At 41.2% G+C, this 16933-nt stretch overlaps 1 long non-coding RNA gene across 1 annotated transcript in view; it reads right to left on the reverse strand.

Annotated features, from left to right (window-relative positions):
- The window catches only part of LOC138183819 (uncharacterized), a 117594-nt gene that overhangs the window by 37093 nt on the left and 63568 nt on the right, over nucleotides 1-16933 (reverse strand). The gene's annotated exons all lie outside the window — the stretch shown is intronic.

The following is a 16933-nucleotide window of genomic DNA, read 5'->3' on the forward strand; positions in this document are numbered from 1 at the left end:
TGTAGTGGTTCATACTTCTCATCCTTTTTCTAAATTTGGCTGCATCCTCGATCAGCCTCCTTGTCCAATTTTTCGTGTTGGACCCGACCCACTCTCTTCTCCACTCCTCTGCCGTTTCCTCTTCGTACAGATGGAGCTGATTTAGGAATGCTTCTAAGTCGTCAAGGTCAGGTCGGGCTAGTTTTTGCCTAACCACGTAGATTTTTCCTCGTCACTGAGCCCTGAAATGAATAGACATAGTCCCTGTCAACACGCACAACGCCGCATGCGAAACCGTCCTGTAGGCCGTTGAGGTACTTATCAGGGCACTCCTTGCCCTGCAGAGTTTGCCTACACAGTCTTAATCCTGCTGAGCACATCCACCCAGGCCGGTGAAGGATATAGCACGACCGACTCTCACACCTGATGGTATAATTTCCTATAGGCGTCGGAGAGGCCCTTCACATTTGGCAGGAGCTCTCTGATAGCTCCTATAATCGCATCCGCTCTATTACAAATCGCATCAAAATGATCACAATTACACCTCTACATTACATCTACTCGCAGCTGTCTCGATGGATACATATCGGGCCTCTCAATGTACTGATCATAGTTGATTATACTAATGTTGGGCGAGCACTAACCGCTCACGCAGTACACTTCCCCTATCTTGATCCCGACATACCCCTCCTCTTCGATCAGTGTATCTTCGCTGGGGTGGAGGCCATTAAATCTGGTTACCTAAATAGATCTGGTTGTACCAAAAAGGGAGCGGTCTATTCGGTTCAGGTATGATGACTTTATAAATCCCGCCCATCAAATCAGTTATATTAAATTCTATTGTGTTGTCCAATAATACAAACGTTAATTACGTCATTCGGATAAAGGCAAAATAAACAATGACTAACATAAAAACGAAACATAATAAACAAACAGTCTTAGTATGATTGACTATCTGTATTTCGTCCTCTATAAACTTAGCTTAAGTAAACAAATTTAAACTTTAATTTAAATTTTAACTGTGTGAATCCTTGCCCAAACCTTTAATTTATGAATTATACCTATATGCTTCTTCAATAGGTATGAGAATTTCATGTTATCTATTTATTCATATAATGTATGCTACTCGTTCTTTTTCCCTTGTTTGGTTTGAAGACCACCAGCGTATGCTAACACTCACATGTTATATTACTCCTCCTCTTACTTATTCACCGCTATCCATTATAAACATCATTAATGCCGTTAATGCTTCACACACTTTTTTATCCTAAGCTGCTGCTGCTGTACTCAAGTTAGTTAAACAGCTATTCCCCTACGAGTTATCATGCCAATATTGACCGCCACACTTCATGTTTCTCCCACTTTAAATGCACTCAAAATATCATATGATTATAATCCTCGTCGCCTCCATATACATACCCTCTGATAACATCTCAATACTATTTCACTCACACCCCCTAGTAATTCACCACAATCCTTAGCAATCCTGCTTGCATTTTTACACGCATGTATCATCGTATATTGTCAAACACCTAGCTAGCGAGAGCGACCCGCCAACACGTCCTCTCTCAACCGCGTTACGAACCAGACTTCTGTCTATGACCTACGTCCACCTTAACATGTGACTCGTAGTTATTCATTCGTTATAGTTCCCGAACCGTAATTGCACTTCATTTCAATTCCTATCCTAGTCAAATTCTAATTTCTATTTCCTTTAATTTAGCCAATAGATTAACTTAATATTAATTTAGCTCACTTTAACTTTAATTAAAATCCACTAAACGCCTACTCACTCAATAACATTAATTGTTATATCGAATTTAACCCCGCTACGCCTTCCAATTTAGTCTGCGACTTCTAGCATCCGTTAAACCCTCTAATCTTATTCAAATCAATAATAAACTAAAATCACTGTACGTACCCATGACACCTAATTCATCTCAAATGGGAATTATCCATCACTATCTAGCTCGTTAAAAATTAGTATTTCTCATGTTTCCTTTAAAATAATTCCACTCACGATATGACAAATCTAACCCCAAACCAACTACTATTACAACTAGCCTTATGCTCACGAGCGGGAGCTCGCGGCCAACACGTCCGCAAGCAACGGCGTCTCGAGTCGAACTTCGGTTTTGCTGCTAATTAAACTCGGTTGTCTGATTTCTAAGATTTTATGTCTTTTACATGATACATCGATCTGCACATTATTCGTAAGAATAATGATATAATGATTTTCAGTCTGTAAAGGTACGAACATCAATTGCTTCAGCTTGAATACAGCAGTTGGGCAAGTTTTGACTGTCTGTTGGTTACTAATTAATCCGATTCTACATTCAGGTGAACTAATTCTATTGTGACTTGGTTGAGTTCTCTTACAAATGTTGATGATTGTCGTTCATTTGCAATGTTTATTTAAGTAGTGGATATCGACAAAGGTGTATTATTCTAAGTTGATTAGTATTAGACCAGTTTCTACTACAGGTGCGATAAATACAGTTTTGCTTGAAAGGTATCGGATAAATTTTTGTTATTTTCCATTCGTTGTCTTCTGAAAGTGATACAGTTATCGTATATATAAGTTTGCTATCATTTGTCCATAATTTTAGTTCACTTAGATCTAGAATTAGTTGAAAGTTTTGAACTGAAAGATCGATATGATTACTGATAAAGTTTTGTTTCGTTATTTGGTCGAGTATTGTTAAGAATTGTTTAGGTTCCATAATTTGCGGGTTTATGATTCCTTGTTTTCCTGATACGATAGTGTTAAAAATTTCGTCGATGTTAATATGGAGCTCCGATATAGTAGATTCAGTCTGAATTAGTAAAGAGATCAATGTTTCGTTTTTCTCGTTATGGTTTTCAATCTTGCTTATGACGTTGGTAACGTTTTCGAGTTGATTCGTCTTAACATAGTCTAGTACATGTTTGATAAGTGCGGTTTGATTACTAAGGATCGTTTTTATTTTGTTGTTGGAGTCAAATAATGTATCAATATTTTCGTTAACGAGTTCTAGGTCTTTTTCGAGGAGAGTTCCGAATAGAGTTTTAGATACTGAGCCTATGACGTTGAGCAGTCCGCGTTTGCTTCTATAGTGTAATAACAATTTTAAGTTGATGCGTTAGGTTTTCGAGATTTCTATACTTGATTTTTAGATTGTTTATCTCTGGTATGTAAGCGCAAGGTGGTTTGTATTAACGATTTATTAGCTCAATGTTGTAATCTATTGGTTCGATCGATTGGGTTATTAAGGTCCACTATAAGAGTGATATCTACTTGTTCATTATACAGATAGCAATCGTCGATATGTTCTAAGAAAACGTTGGCATAACTTAGTGGTCTTACCACTAGATCGCTTTGAATGTATTCGAGAGTTAGAATTATCCATGTTATGGTCACCTTCATGAAAAATAAGGTTTTAATCTGTTACCGTGGATTCTTTGCGTTTAATCATTGCAATATTCAATAAGATAAGTGGGTGGATTGGACGAGACGATTTCTGCCGGTCTTAGCCATTCGTAGTCTAGTTTGTTGGTTTTGTCATCGTTATGTACCCATACTTTACATTTTTCTTGGAATATCGTTTGTGTTTTAATGACTTTTCATATCTAATCTCTCCGATATTGCTTTTTGTTTAATTCGGTGATTTGTCTTGCTTTGACTATATAGGCGTTATATCGATTTTTCCGAAGGGTTAAATAATTGTTCTTTAGTTAGGGTGGGAGTGTTTGATATTGAGGATGGCATGTTAGCTTGTCGTCTCAATATCAGTTCGAAAGGGGTATATCCGGTTGTTTCGTGTACAGAAGTATTATATCCCATACATATTCGTTTCCGGTTTTCGTTCCAGTCGTTTTGTCGGTCGATCGTACAAGTTCGAATAAGGTCTTTTATCACAGCATGTGTTCGTTTGAGGAATCCGTTAAATTGCGTGTGGAAAGAAGTAGCTTTTATATGTCCAAACCTTCAAAGCCTTTCCAAATGTATCCATCAGTTGACACACGAAATTTCGTCCCATATCCGTGAGGATACTTTTAGGTGCGGAAAATATGTACACATAGTGATCCAAAAATTCGTTGATAACCGAGTTGGCTGTTTGGTCTTTTAAAAGGATGAGAACGTGGTATTCGATCAATTAGTCTTGAATAGACAGGATAAATTGATTACCTCGTTTGGTTTTTGTGAGAGGTCTGAATATATACATTGCGATTTTGTCATTAGGGTTAACGAGTGTGTCAGTTATTAAGGTTGCTCTTTTGCTCTGATACGGTTCAATTTCTCTCCTTGGCAAGTTTCGCAGTTTTCTATTAATTCTGTGACGCGTTGCTCTAGATTTGTCCAGTGATGGTGCTCTTGTATTCGTTTCACGGTGCGGTGTATACCTAAGTGCCCTTTTTTTTTTTTTTTTTTTTATTAACGCGAAGGAAATCCGCACGAACACCAGGTCGCTTCTGGGGAAAAGCGGTGTGGTAGTACCGGACTCCAGCCGACTAAAATCTCCACGATGACCATGCCGGCTGCGATAGAGAGGGGCCCGAGAACCGGTGTGAACGACACACCGCCCCCCCCCCCCCCAACGCTCAATACGTCCCCTAATGGAGCGATGTGTGGCCACATCACACCGCGCCTCGTCGCCGGAGCCGCCGTGCCAGGCAGTCCGGTTCCCCTACCGATGACGAATATGAAAAGATGACGATACCCGTCCCTTGGTTCTTACGTCCTCGGTCGGCGCATGGACCGTTGGAAGAGGTTGCGCCGTGGGCTTCCTGTTCTTTCGCCTCGCTCTCCCTCTTCCTGCTCCTATGACGGTAGTAAATCCTGCCTCGTCGACCGAGGACTCCACGGTCGACCGCGAGGTGTCTCTCGCCGACCGCAATGGTGCTTGTACGGTTCTTGCGGCGACGAGAGTGTCCGTGGCCGGGGGGGATCGCTCCCCCTGGTATTATTTCTCATCAACACTCCTCCAACTTGCGGAGGAACAGGATCTTGAGATCCTCTAGTGAATCTCGAGGTTCTAGACCACCGAATCTATCCGTCTTCTTGGTTTGTGTATTACTCCCCGACCGGTCGTGACAGCGGAAACGGCGCGACGCTGACCAGGGGTGTAGGGGAGGTGAGGGAGGGGGACCTATAATCGTTCCCGTTGGGGTCCAGGGAGCATTTTCTTTCGTCCCCCTCGTAGAGGTGATTGCCACCTCTTGTCCTTCACCGTCGTTGTTATCATCTTTGGCTGCCCTCTCCGTGCATTCCTTGGTCAGCCGTTCCACAGTCGTTTCTGGAGAGACGACTGACCTCTCTCTCCAGAAAGCCCACCCTCCTTCGCAGATATGCGACGTGCTCCTTTTCCTGATCGTGGGTCGGTTCCGCGTCCTTCACGGTCGCATGCTTGTCGACCGGTCCGATCCTCATTTCGTCACTCCGCGTGTCGTCGCCGCCGTCGGCATCGCCGCGGATGGTAGAGGCGGCGGCCGTCTCGGTGGCAGCCTCGGCATCGGCGCCTCGCGCCCCTCCTCCTCCTTTTATCAGGAGCCGGCAGTAGCGCGGAGTCCGGATCCACCGCGGTCGCGTCCCCCCGCCGTGTGCGACGTCCCATGCCTCCGCCGCGACCGTTGGCGGCGGAGGCGGTGCTTTTTGTGGACCCGGTACTCCTGCGATACGGCCGCTTGCCGAGCGTGCCGGCAACGGTCGAATAGGAAGAGAATGACGACATTTCGTCGTCGGAACTCACCCCCCCCCCGGCGCCACGCCGCCGCCGCATCCCACTCCACGAAGATCCCGGGCTGACGGTCATAACGTCGGGTTCCTCCGACTCTCTCCGAGACCCCCCAATTCGCGTGTCCCCTTCGCCAAACGCATAAGCGTGTCCAGGGACCTGGCGGCCCACCCGCAGACGGCCACGGTTGCTCGATGACGACGCAGTGGGGCCCGCTTTCAACCCGCGGCTGCGCCGGTTCTGGGTTATTTCCCCCCGTGCACCGTAAACGATTTCTTGGTTTGACTCCTCGAAAAGTTCTCATCGCCCTTCGATCTTTTTCGTCTTTTCTGGAAGACGACCCCCACTATGTTCGAATCACGCCACATCCTTTTACGCGAGGTAAAATAACGGTCACGAGTCGACGTTTCTGGAAGGCGCCCTGCTTAATGAACCATGCTCTTGCCACTACAATGTTTATTTGCCGGGCAGACGCGACGATCCGTCTGCGACATTGTAGTGTCACGATCGACGGTTAAGAATATGACCTATGGCAAGCCGCATGGCGTAACATCTTTAACCCTAAATTTTGTAATCTGTCTAATACAATAGCTAGATTTCTGTTATGTTCGTGGATGGTGCTTCAGAATATTATGGTGTCTAAGTGTACGAAACAATTATTTCCTACTAATCCCGGTAGCGCGGTATCCATCGTGCGTTGGAACGTTGCCGGAATGCGATTATATATTATTTTTATTATTTAATTTGTATTTTACAATTTGTCCAGCTAGACATTTGGTAAATTTTTCTAACTTAATTGCTAAATTACACGTGGATGGCTATGCCCAGCGGGATACCATCTTCGAGTTTAACTTCTTTAGTGTGGTCAGTTGGGGGTTTTCTTTTTAGTTTTCTTTCTACGTATTTTTCTGCGTACCTGCCGATTTCTTCTTTGACCGTTGGTATTTTGACGTCTTTACGTATATCCTCGTTTCTGACATTCCATGGGGCGTTGACTGTTGTTCTCAGTATGCACGATATCTTCTAAATAAACTCTAATTTATTTATGTGGATCATTGCTGCTGTCCCCCATAGTGGTATTCCGTACGTCCAAATTGGTTTTATTATCGTTTTGTAGATTTTTAGTTTATTTCCCATGGTGAATTTAGTGTTTCGACTAGTTAGCCAGTACATCTCCCTTCTTTATATCCGTATTTTATCTATAATTGATTTAATGTATTGTTTCCATGTAAGTTGTGTGTCTAAGTGGAGTCCTAGGTATTTAGCTTGCATTGTTTGTGTTATGTACGTGTCATTCAATTGAATATTTGGTGGTTTCCGTTTTCTTAGTGTAAATTTAATATGGTTGTATTTACTGGGGTTTGCTTTTATTTGTTTATCTTGTAGTCATTTTTCTATTTTTGCGATGTGCTCTTGTAGTAATGTGACTGTCGTTTCTGGATTAATGTGCCTAACTAGTACAGCCGTGTATTGTTTCTTTTCTATTGCTAGTAAAATTTCGTTGACGAGCCTATGAATTTCCTCTATCGTGGAGTGTCTATTTCTGAACCCAAATTAGTGATCTGGTATTAACTTTTCTTTCTCTATTGTTGGGTGGTTTCCATTATAATTATAGCATTTTACTTCGTCTATCTTTCCTTTGTATGGGCAGTTTGTTGTTAGGTCGTTTTCTGCTCATTTGAAACACGCCGAGTTTCTGTTGCAGTAGTTTTTCGTGTGTGCGTATTGATGGCACCGTATGCATTGCGGTATACCCTTTTATAACGAAGTGGTTCAATTGTTACTATTGTGTTTAGGATTTTTTTTAATGTCAAAGATTTCTTTGTTATTAGCTTTGGGTTCAAGTTCTATTAGAAACATTGGCAATGGCTGTTTTGTATCATATCTGGTTATATTATTTATTGTTCTTGCTTGGTGTCCGATTTTTCCTCTAATTACTATTTTGTAGCTTTTTTTTTGTTTCGAGCTGGTATGTATAATACCCAGTGTTTTTCTCCTTTAATGCTTGCGGCACTTTTCTAAAGATTTCTGGAGTTTTTGTTTGTACTTTTACTTGTTCTGGTTTTTATTCCTTTATACTGTAGTTTTCTTTTCCAGCAGTGATGTTCAGTAATTCGATTATCGAATAATTCGATAATTGGATTATTTATTATTCGGGCATCTATGTAGATCGGTGGTGGTTTAACGATATGAGTTGTGACCTTTTCTTTTGGGTCCGTATCTATTTCTTCTATTAGCGAGCCGAATGACTTTCGGAGTGGGATGTCTTGCAGCCATTGTTGCTTTCCTGTATCTGATAATTTTCATGGCGCTTGTGCTTGGTATTATTTTACGCTTTTTGTGCGCTGTTGTTATCTTCCAGTGTTCATCTTGATATTGTAGTATCGTGGTCGAGGATCCTGGGAGGGGGGGGGGGTCGTGCGAATTATAAACAAGCGGTTGCTGAGCATGTGCATGATGGGGCTTAAACAAAAGATATGAGGCTAAGCCAAAAAACAAAGGGTTGCTAAGGGACATAAACGAATTAATGGCAGTATGAGTTGAGAAGCCAGAGAGTGCGGATTGCGTTGTCGAGATAGTGTTCTGACGTTGTTGAGAGAGAGTCGAATCTGTGTTGACGAGAGTTGTTGATTAATTATAATACGTTGTTACGATTAGTTCATGTTAAATAACCATTGTTTTCTGTTTAATCCATTTATTATTAATAAACTAATTATTATATTTACCATACTACAATAGGATAGTTTGTCATCGTAGCTGTTTTCTTTTTGGTTTTGCATCGTTTCCATTTCTTTTGTAGTTTTATTTATGTACTGTATTTCACCTTTTTTTGTTATTTTGATTCGTAGTATTTGCTGTTGCATGTTGTAGCTTTATCATTTGCCAGTGTTTGTTGTCTTTCCGTTCACCCAAATACACTGCTTGTCACACTTTCACTACAGCAGTTTCTCACGTCTGCCTATTTCGGCTGCTCAGGCAGAACTGAAGCGATTATGGTGGAAGTGTCCTTGTGGCGTTGAAAATGCAGTATATTTTTTAGATTTTTGTTCAATAACTATTTGGTGAAATCCTGACGAGAGGTTTAGGGCTGAGAAAAGGTTTGCTTTGCCTAAGTGATCGAGTATTTCGTCCGAATATGGTAGAAGAAACTTGATCTGTTTGCTCGCTTAATTTTCTGAAATCCATAACGATTCTCCATTTTTGTTTGTCTGATACATGCAACTTCTTTGGAACTACCCAAATTACCGCGTTATATGGACTATCCGATGGTTCTATGATTTGTTTGTTTAACATGTCGTTCATTTGAGTTTCAATTTCTTTTTTATGACATTCGGGAGATCCATAAGATTTGATGTTTATAGGTTTTTCTGTTTTGAGTGCGATTGCAGATTTGGTTAGGTCAGTGCATGGCAGTGAGTCTGTTTCCATGTTAAAAACGTCTAGGTAATTGATAAGGATTTTCTCAAAGGGTTCTCGAAGTTCTGGATCAATATGTTTGGTACGTATTATTTCTGCAAATTTATTGATTTGACTTAATTTGTCGGGTTTTTCTATTTCGTTTGTAATATGACAGATTTGCTTACCAGTGTTGATAAAACATATTGGTGTAGGCTTTCCTTCAACGTATTGAATTGAGATTAGAGTTTTACCTTGTCCCATCTTGTTGTTGCTGTTCTGGAAGGGTAATATAATTTCGTCCAGGGTTAGTTTATCGTTAGTGACGCTATATTGATATTTTGTATGGAATAGGAGTCCGATTATTCCATCTTCGATTAGAGGACAGTTGTCAAAGACTGCGTGAAATTGGTTATTCTTCTTAAGCATGGTTAGATTGCAAATTTTGTCTGTCGTGTGCTTGTCATTTTCCATCAAGAAACTCTTTGGGTTAGAGGTGTAAAGGTTTATGTGTAAAGGATGGTTGGTACGTGTGGTTTAAAGGACGAGATCGCTCGTTGTTGAAATCGTCGAGTATATTTAAAATAATAATCAATGTACAGCCTGTATACGTGTTCTAGATGAAGACGTGCGTGGCAACGGTGGCGGACGCCTAACAAACGCGCGGGTAGTGGGATATTGAGGGATGACGAAGAAAAAAGAAACAGATCCAATCGAAAGTCAAATTGTAAGAGCATCTTGGAAGAGCGTCTTGGAAAGTCACGGCTGGAGTTCAGAACCAAATTGTAATTAGTGTAAACCAAGTGTTCAAAAATAAATTCTCTTTTTATTTTTTTATATTTTATTTTTCTTTTCATCTGAGATTTCCTTTCTTATTTTACGTGACACAAGCATAATCGAAAAGCGAGAACATCAGTGGTAATCGAGGATTTACGAAACGAGTTGAAGGCGAGGATTGTTGATTGTTAAATAAATTATATTGTTGAACACCGCCGAGTATTTGTTGGGCACCTTACATCAAATACCACCTCACGATAATGTACGAAAGCCAGCTTACTGAGATTCTCTGTGGATCCTTCTTCTGATGAAGGAGGTGACCGTGGTTGAAGTTTCCTCTTGATGCGTTGAATGGATCCTGGCAGTGATCGCCAATTTTGTCACGTAGGAAACACAAGGAAAGAACGAAATTGACAGATCACCGGTGATTTCCGCTCGTCGCAGTTCGAACGTTTCACAAATAAGGTGAAGAATTGAACTTTAGATATGGAAGTTGTTAAGGTATGGAGAGGATTCAGAAATATAAATATATTACACTCCGAAGACCTCGATAACCTTCTCGCATGCACGCTTGTTGTCAACCGACCCCACCAGATTCTTCTTTCCCAACCAGAATCGTCTTTTGTCTCAACTGAGACCTGGACGCCCTCTGACGCTTACGCACACATTCACATGTACAGTGTAAATGTATCATCTACCTAACAGTAGTAAAATTTATTGTGCGAATCCAAAATAGTGACGGTTCAGAGTGCTATAATAAAAAAGATATCGAGCGCTAATTTGGAAAGGTTTTTATGCTGAGGTTTTAGTCCCTCTGTAGGGATTATCGCCGGGTGTATATCAGAGGCGGCTATTCCGTTACTATCTAGTTATTGTTTCGATAGCTGTGGCATGCAGTATGTTTTGTCTACCCTATTACTGCTTCTCAACGTGTGACATTACTGAGCGTGTGACACTAGCGCATCCGATACCAGGCGGGCCCGTCAGCCTCGCGGTAGACGCATCCGATTATGCCATAGGAGCAGTATTACAACAACGCGTGTAAAAAAAATATAGAGCATATGACCGCGAACTTCTTGCGATGTGCACCGCAGTTAAACGTTTTAGATAAGCCGTAGGAGGGAGAAATTTCGCGATATAAACCGATTACAAACCTCTCACATACGCGTTCAATCAATATCTAGGCAAATGTTCGCCGCGACAATTTCGCCATGTTGACTACATCGGACAGTTCACGACCGACATCCGATACATTAAAGGCTTGAACAATAATGTAGCCGACGCTCTATCTCGCATCGAAGCGATAGGGAAATCTGTGGACCATAAAACTCTCGCCGCAGCGCAAGGAAACGACACCGAGCTACGCGACATCGTAAAGTCCGATACATCCGCATTACAATTAAAGAAGATACGTTTTCCTGATTACGACGTATCAGGCGATATTGTACGAGCGTTTGTATCGAAATCCTAGCGGCACAGCGTATATAATTCGCTTCAGGGACTTTCCCATCCTGGGATACGCGCTACGCAAAACTTGGAGACGACGCGTTTCGTCCGACCGTCAATAAACAAAGATTGTCGAAACTGGTCACGACAATGCCTGGCAACCTATGGTCCACGTACCGTCATTCCGGCCCTCAATAAACCTAAGCACCCACCATAAACCTTAACTTTTTAGTTTAATTGTTAACACATGTTTTCAAGTTAATGTGCTTATCCGGAAGGATTTTCTAATCCTATAAGTGTTTTCGGTTTATGGCTGGTTCTTAGAAAAGTTCTCACGTTTATTAGGCGCTGTTAAAAATTACGGAGAGAGCGGGTAGTCACCTAATGGGAAAAACGAATGTTTGTCTAACGAAAAAGCTGGTTTTTCCCATGAACAAGGTCACCCATGAGCCACGTTGGTAGGAGGCTTCTTCCTCATACCTTCATACATTAACGTGGGTCATAACCAAGCGGTATCGCGGACCGTTACCCTCACTTTTCATAACGAAAAGTGTGAACAACAAATCCGCTTCCTTCGTTCAAAAAATACCTACAAACCGAGCTTTCCTCCGTAATTACATGAGAGCGGAAGTTCAGTTAACTCTCAATTCTAACATACTCAACACCTCAAGACTTCGTCGACGACAACATATCTACCAGGACTCGAGCTCTGTCTTCAGATTAGTCATCGTCTTTACACTGATTCTCTTATCTAAGAGCAATTCATTTATTCTTCACTTACCTCTTACACATCGGCGTTACTATCTTGTGTAAAGTTGTTGGAAATACATATTTTATAACCTCAACCACCCCTACTATCTCAACGGAAATCAGGGGATCGATCTGTTCGCGGCGTCGATTATTACAATCGTAACGGGAATTTACGACTTCCGGTGACGCATTTCCTAGCGAAAGCGTCTCCCCACGACTGGTCGAAACTACAGTATGCTTGTGCGAATTTCAACAGAATTGCAATGGATTACAATGGATTATAAAGGGGGAAGGAAGTGCAATGAATTATTACGATAAATTGTAAGGGGTGTGAAGTAGGATGAGGTGATAGGAGAATTGGTGTGAGTGGAATAGTATTAAGTGAATATCAGGGTGTATGTTACAAGGGAGTAATATGTAATATGTAATGTAATATCCTCGCTGAACAAAAATAAATGGAATAATTGGAGGATCTAATGTTAAATGTGAGAAAAACAAGAAGTGTAACGCTCGATAATCGTGGTGTGATGAGTCATACGTGAACAATACCAAAGAACAAAAAGCAATAAATTATTGAATTATTGAATTAAAATATGAAGAGGAGTTGGTAAAGTTGAGTATCTATAGAAAATGCAATTAGGAATCTCAATTTAAATGATAAAATTTTAGTTAAATAACATATAATAAAGAGTGGTAATATAATGGAGGAGTATTCTACGTAATATAATTGAAGAACTATATAAATATAAACTTTTAAGTAGAAATTTATTTTCAATCTTAAGTAATTTAAATACAATAGCTTAGGATAAATATGTTTGGAACTATAATGATTCATCAGATAAAGTCAGTTCATAATGATAAACAATGGTAAAATTAGAGAGTGGTAGTATATATCGTTGATTTTCAAAACTAAAAAGGAAAGGAATTAGTAGGAAACAGTAGATAATTTAAAAAGTAATAAATTAATGTATATAACGTATTAGTAAATGTTTAATATGCGTGAGTACGTTGTTGTAGATAATTCGAAAGGACGTTGGTTGTTCGCATTTATTGATGAGTTATTATAGCTCCATAACTACAAATTAATTAATTAATTAATTACAAACTATTAAATTAATAGTTAGGGCAAGAATTGACACAATTCAAATTTTTTACGTTAAGCTACGTTATATGGGACAGAATATAGAAAGTAAAGAAATGTAACTAAATAAAGTTTAGCTAAATAAAAAGTGAAAGATTAAAAAGGCCTTTAATAACAATAACTCATCATGCTAAGCCTGTTTATCGTGTTTTGTTATTGTTTTAGTCGCTGTTTATTTTACTTTTAACTGAATAACGAGAATGGTTTTGTATTAATTGACAACGCAACAGTATTTAATATTGGCTTCGAGATGATAATTAATATAATAGATTTAAATGGTGTAAGATTATGAAGTATGATAGAGAATGCAACTGCACACGATGGAACACAATAGTACACTAACACTACCCTTTGGGTGGCTTCGACACGGTTAATACCTGCTGGATTGACACATGAATATATAAGTAGATCGATGAATTGAAGAAGGTACATGTGGGTTGTAGCACTCATTGGGGCACGGTGGGGTTTTCTTGTCACTAGGGTCAACTCTGAGTTGATGGGATAGGGGAAATGCAAATGCAAATGCATATATGCAGTGGAGTGTAGGAAGTAGGGATCACATAATAGTTTGAACGACGTGATGAGATGCGCACGTGTCACACGGTTGCCATATTGGTAAGCGGGCCCCTTCTTTAGGGACTTTATGATACATGAAGGAGTGGTGCCATCTACATGTATGTAGTGAAGTATTATTCGATATGAAATGGTATGTGTCAATCTGGCTAAGTGGGCCACCTGGTGGCAATGGTTAATTAGGAAAGCTTAGTAAACAAGTACCGAGGGACATCTATGCAGTAGGGCTCGATGTATGCTATTACGGTGGAAACCTCATGTACCTCCGAATTAAAAAGGGTTTACCCTCCGACGGGCAAGAAAAATCATAATTATTGGCGGTGTGAGCAGTTGATGAAGTTAAGAAAGGAGGTGATGACGACGAGGAGAAGAGCTCAGAGAGCAATGGCGCAGTGGGTATAGGAGTTGCGGAAAAAGAAGAGGTAGATGAGGAAACTGATTCGAGCCAACAAGGAGAAGGGTTGAAAGGAGTTCTGTGCCTCGTTGGACAGGAATCCATAGGGAAGGCCGTACAGGGCTATCGTGACGTAGACAAAGTGCGAGCCATTGTCGATGAGCTTTTCTTAACGAGACCGAGGAGAAATATAAGTAGAATCCACGGGAGTATTAGTGTCAAACGAGGGCTTGATCACGAAGGAAGAGCTACTGGATGCCGGAGCTGAGATGAACCGGAATAAAGCGGTTGGTGTAGATGGCATACCAGGAACGGTAGTAAAAGAAATTGAAGGTTGCAAAATTACGTGTTGAACAGTGTTATCAACTGAGCACGAAGAAATTCGTTTTTCTTGAAAATGAAGCTTTATACGGAAAGATTTTATTCCACATTTTTCTCTTATTTTTGCACGTAGAATAACTTCTCTCTGCTTAATCGGTAACTAACCAAATTTACATGTTTCAAACCGATTTCCAAGATCAATTTTCTCGAAAACAAAACCTGTTATTCTTTATATCTTTCTTGTTTTTCTTCGTACAAAACTGTTTTTCGTTTGTTCCTATTACTTGACCGGACCTTATGTTTCACATATTCTAACATACTCTATTCATATAAAAATTCGTAGTATAATAATCGTTACTTTCGATATTAAAATCATTATTAAATATTCGTTTAATTAATCTTAAAATTGTGATACAATCATGAAAAACTATCAAAAAAATGATGTCTAGATTTTACAAGCATGCCACAAAATATATATGTCGGAGATGAAAAGACACAGGGGCCTTCCTTTGGAATTCATTGGAAAACCCCCAATATTTTAGCCTCTATAACTTAACTCGATTACAATTGTTCGATATTTGTGATAATGAGCTTGGGCTCGAGGCGACAACCAGTAGCCGAACGTAGCCGCGGTCAAAGGATGAACGCTTTGCCTGACAAAGTATGGGGTAATGTAATATCGGAATATATTAAAGGTATAGTTTTGTCCGATTAATTATAGTTTATTAATAATGGATTGAAATTACAGATATTAGTTAGACAGAAAATGATGTTTGATTAACAGGAAAACTAAATACAACGCTCGTATTTACATCAAATAACTTGACAACTATTTGGTAACTCTCTCTCTCTCTCTCTCTCTCTCACTAGCAACTCTAACAACTCTACAACTCAATTCTAACGACTCTATGCTTCGACGTCTCGATCAACTCTGCCCTTCGCAACACACTCGCTTTTCGACTCGCATACCCTGACCTCTCCGTCACCTCTCCTTGAAAACCCTAACCGTCTTTTGTTCTAACGCTGTTTATCGTTTTTCTCATACCTCTGCAAGAACTAGGTCACTTTAGTCACATAGGCGCTCTTAGATATAAACAAACCACAAAGGACGACGTACACGGTGTTTTTCTAGTTTCAGCCGATTTCCAATCGAAGCTATTCTACGATATTACAATCGGCCTTTCCTGACAATCACATCTGCCCTCAGATGTGCTCATCGTCGCTGCTCGTATTTTCATCACTATCGTCGGCATTCCACCACTTCATGTAATCGGCTGCCGTGGAAGTTGTACGTGGCCCTTCGTGCTCCCCCTCTCGCTGCTCTATGTATCGGTCATTACGCAGGACTTTTATCACCCGATACGGTCCAAGAAACTTCGGATACAGCTTTATCCCGGGACCCCTCTGCACCCTTTCGATTGCCACTAGATCTCCCGTCCTGTATGCTGTCGCCTTCTTGCGTCTCCTGTTATACGCCCGCTTGTTTCGGATTTGGATCTCCTCAATCCGTCTTCTTGCGTCTGCGCGCAGCTGATCTCGTTCCTCTTGGAACACCGCGGCCTGTTCGTCCTCAATTAGCTGACTGATCTGTGGATCGTCTCGCAGCCTCATTCGTGTTCCGAACAACAACTGGAACGGGGCAGCGTTCGTACTTACATTGGGAGCTGCATTTAGATACCTCTGCGCTGTCTCCAGGTGTTTGAACCACTTGTCCGGCGTTGGCGCAGATAGCTTCGTCAACAGTGGAATAAGCGTCCGGTTCACTCTTTCCACTTGTCCGTTTGCCCGCGGGATCCCAGTTGTAGTCCGAACGTGCTGTATGCCTTCCTCTCTGCAGTAGTCTTCGAAGGCGCCGGCCGTGAACGCTGTTCCGCGATCGGAGATGATTCTCCTTGGGTTCCCAAAGTTCACGGACTGCTTCCTCAGGCGACTAATGACCTCGGCAGAACCCGTCGACTTAGTGGGATACAACCATACAAACTTTGTGAACGCGTCCACCACCACAAAGATATGTCGGTAGCTTTTTTTTGTGGAGGGTAATGGCCCAAGGTGGTCGACGTGGTAGGTGTCGAGCGGCAATTCCCCCTTGTCGATGGTATTTAGCAACCCTTCCTGTTTTCCCTGTTTTCTCTCTGCAAGGATACAGTCGATGCAACTCTGCACTACCTTTTCTACTTTTTCGCGCATTCCTCTGAACCAATAATCCCTCCTTAATAATGCTTCTGTTTTGGTGATGCCAAAGTGACCGCGTTCGTGAGCTCGTCGAACCACCTGAGTTTGCATTGACTTTGGCACGACCAACAACGGTGTATCCCTTATTTCTCGGTATAAAATGCCGTTCTTTACGATGTACCCGTCGGCCTCATGTTGTTCCACGTTGCCTCGGATCTGCCGCAGGTCGTCTTCTTCCAGCTGCGCGTTCCTTATTCGTGCAACAATCCC

The sequence above is a fragment of the Bombus flavifrons genome, chromosome 10 (assembly GCF_040668555.2).
Source record: "Bombus flavifrons isolate JBK064 chromosome 10, iyBomFlav1_principal, whole genome shotgun sequence".
NCBI lineage: Eukaryota > Metazoa > Arthropoda > Insecta > Hymenoptera > Apidae > Bombus > Bombus flavifrons.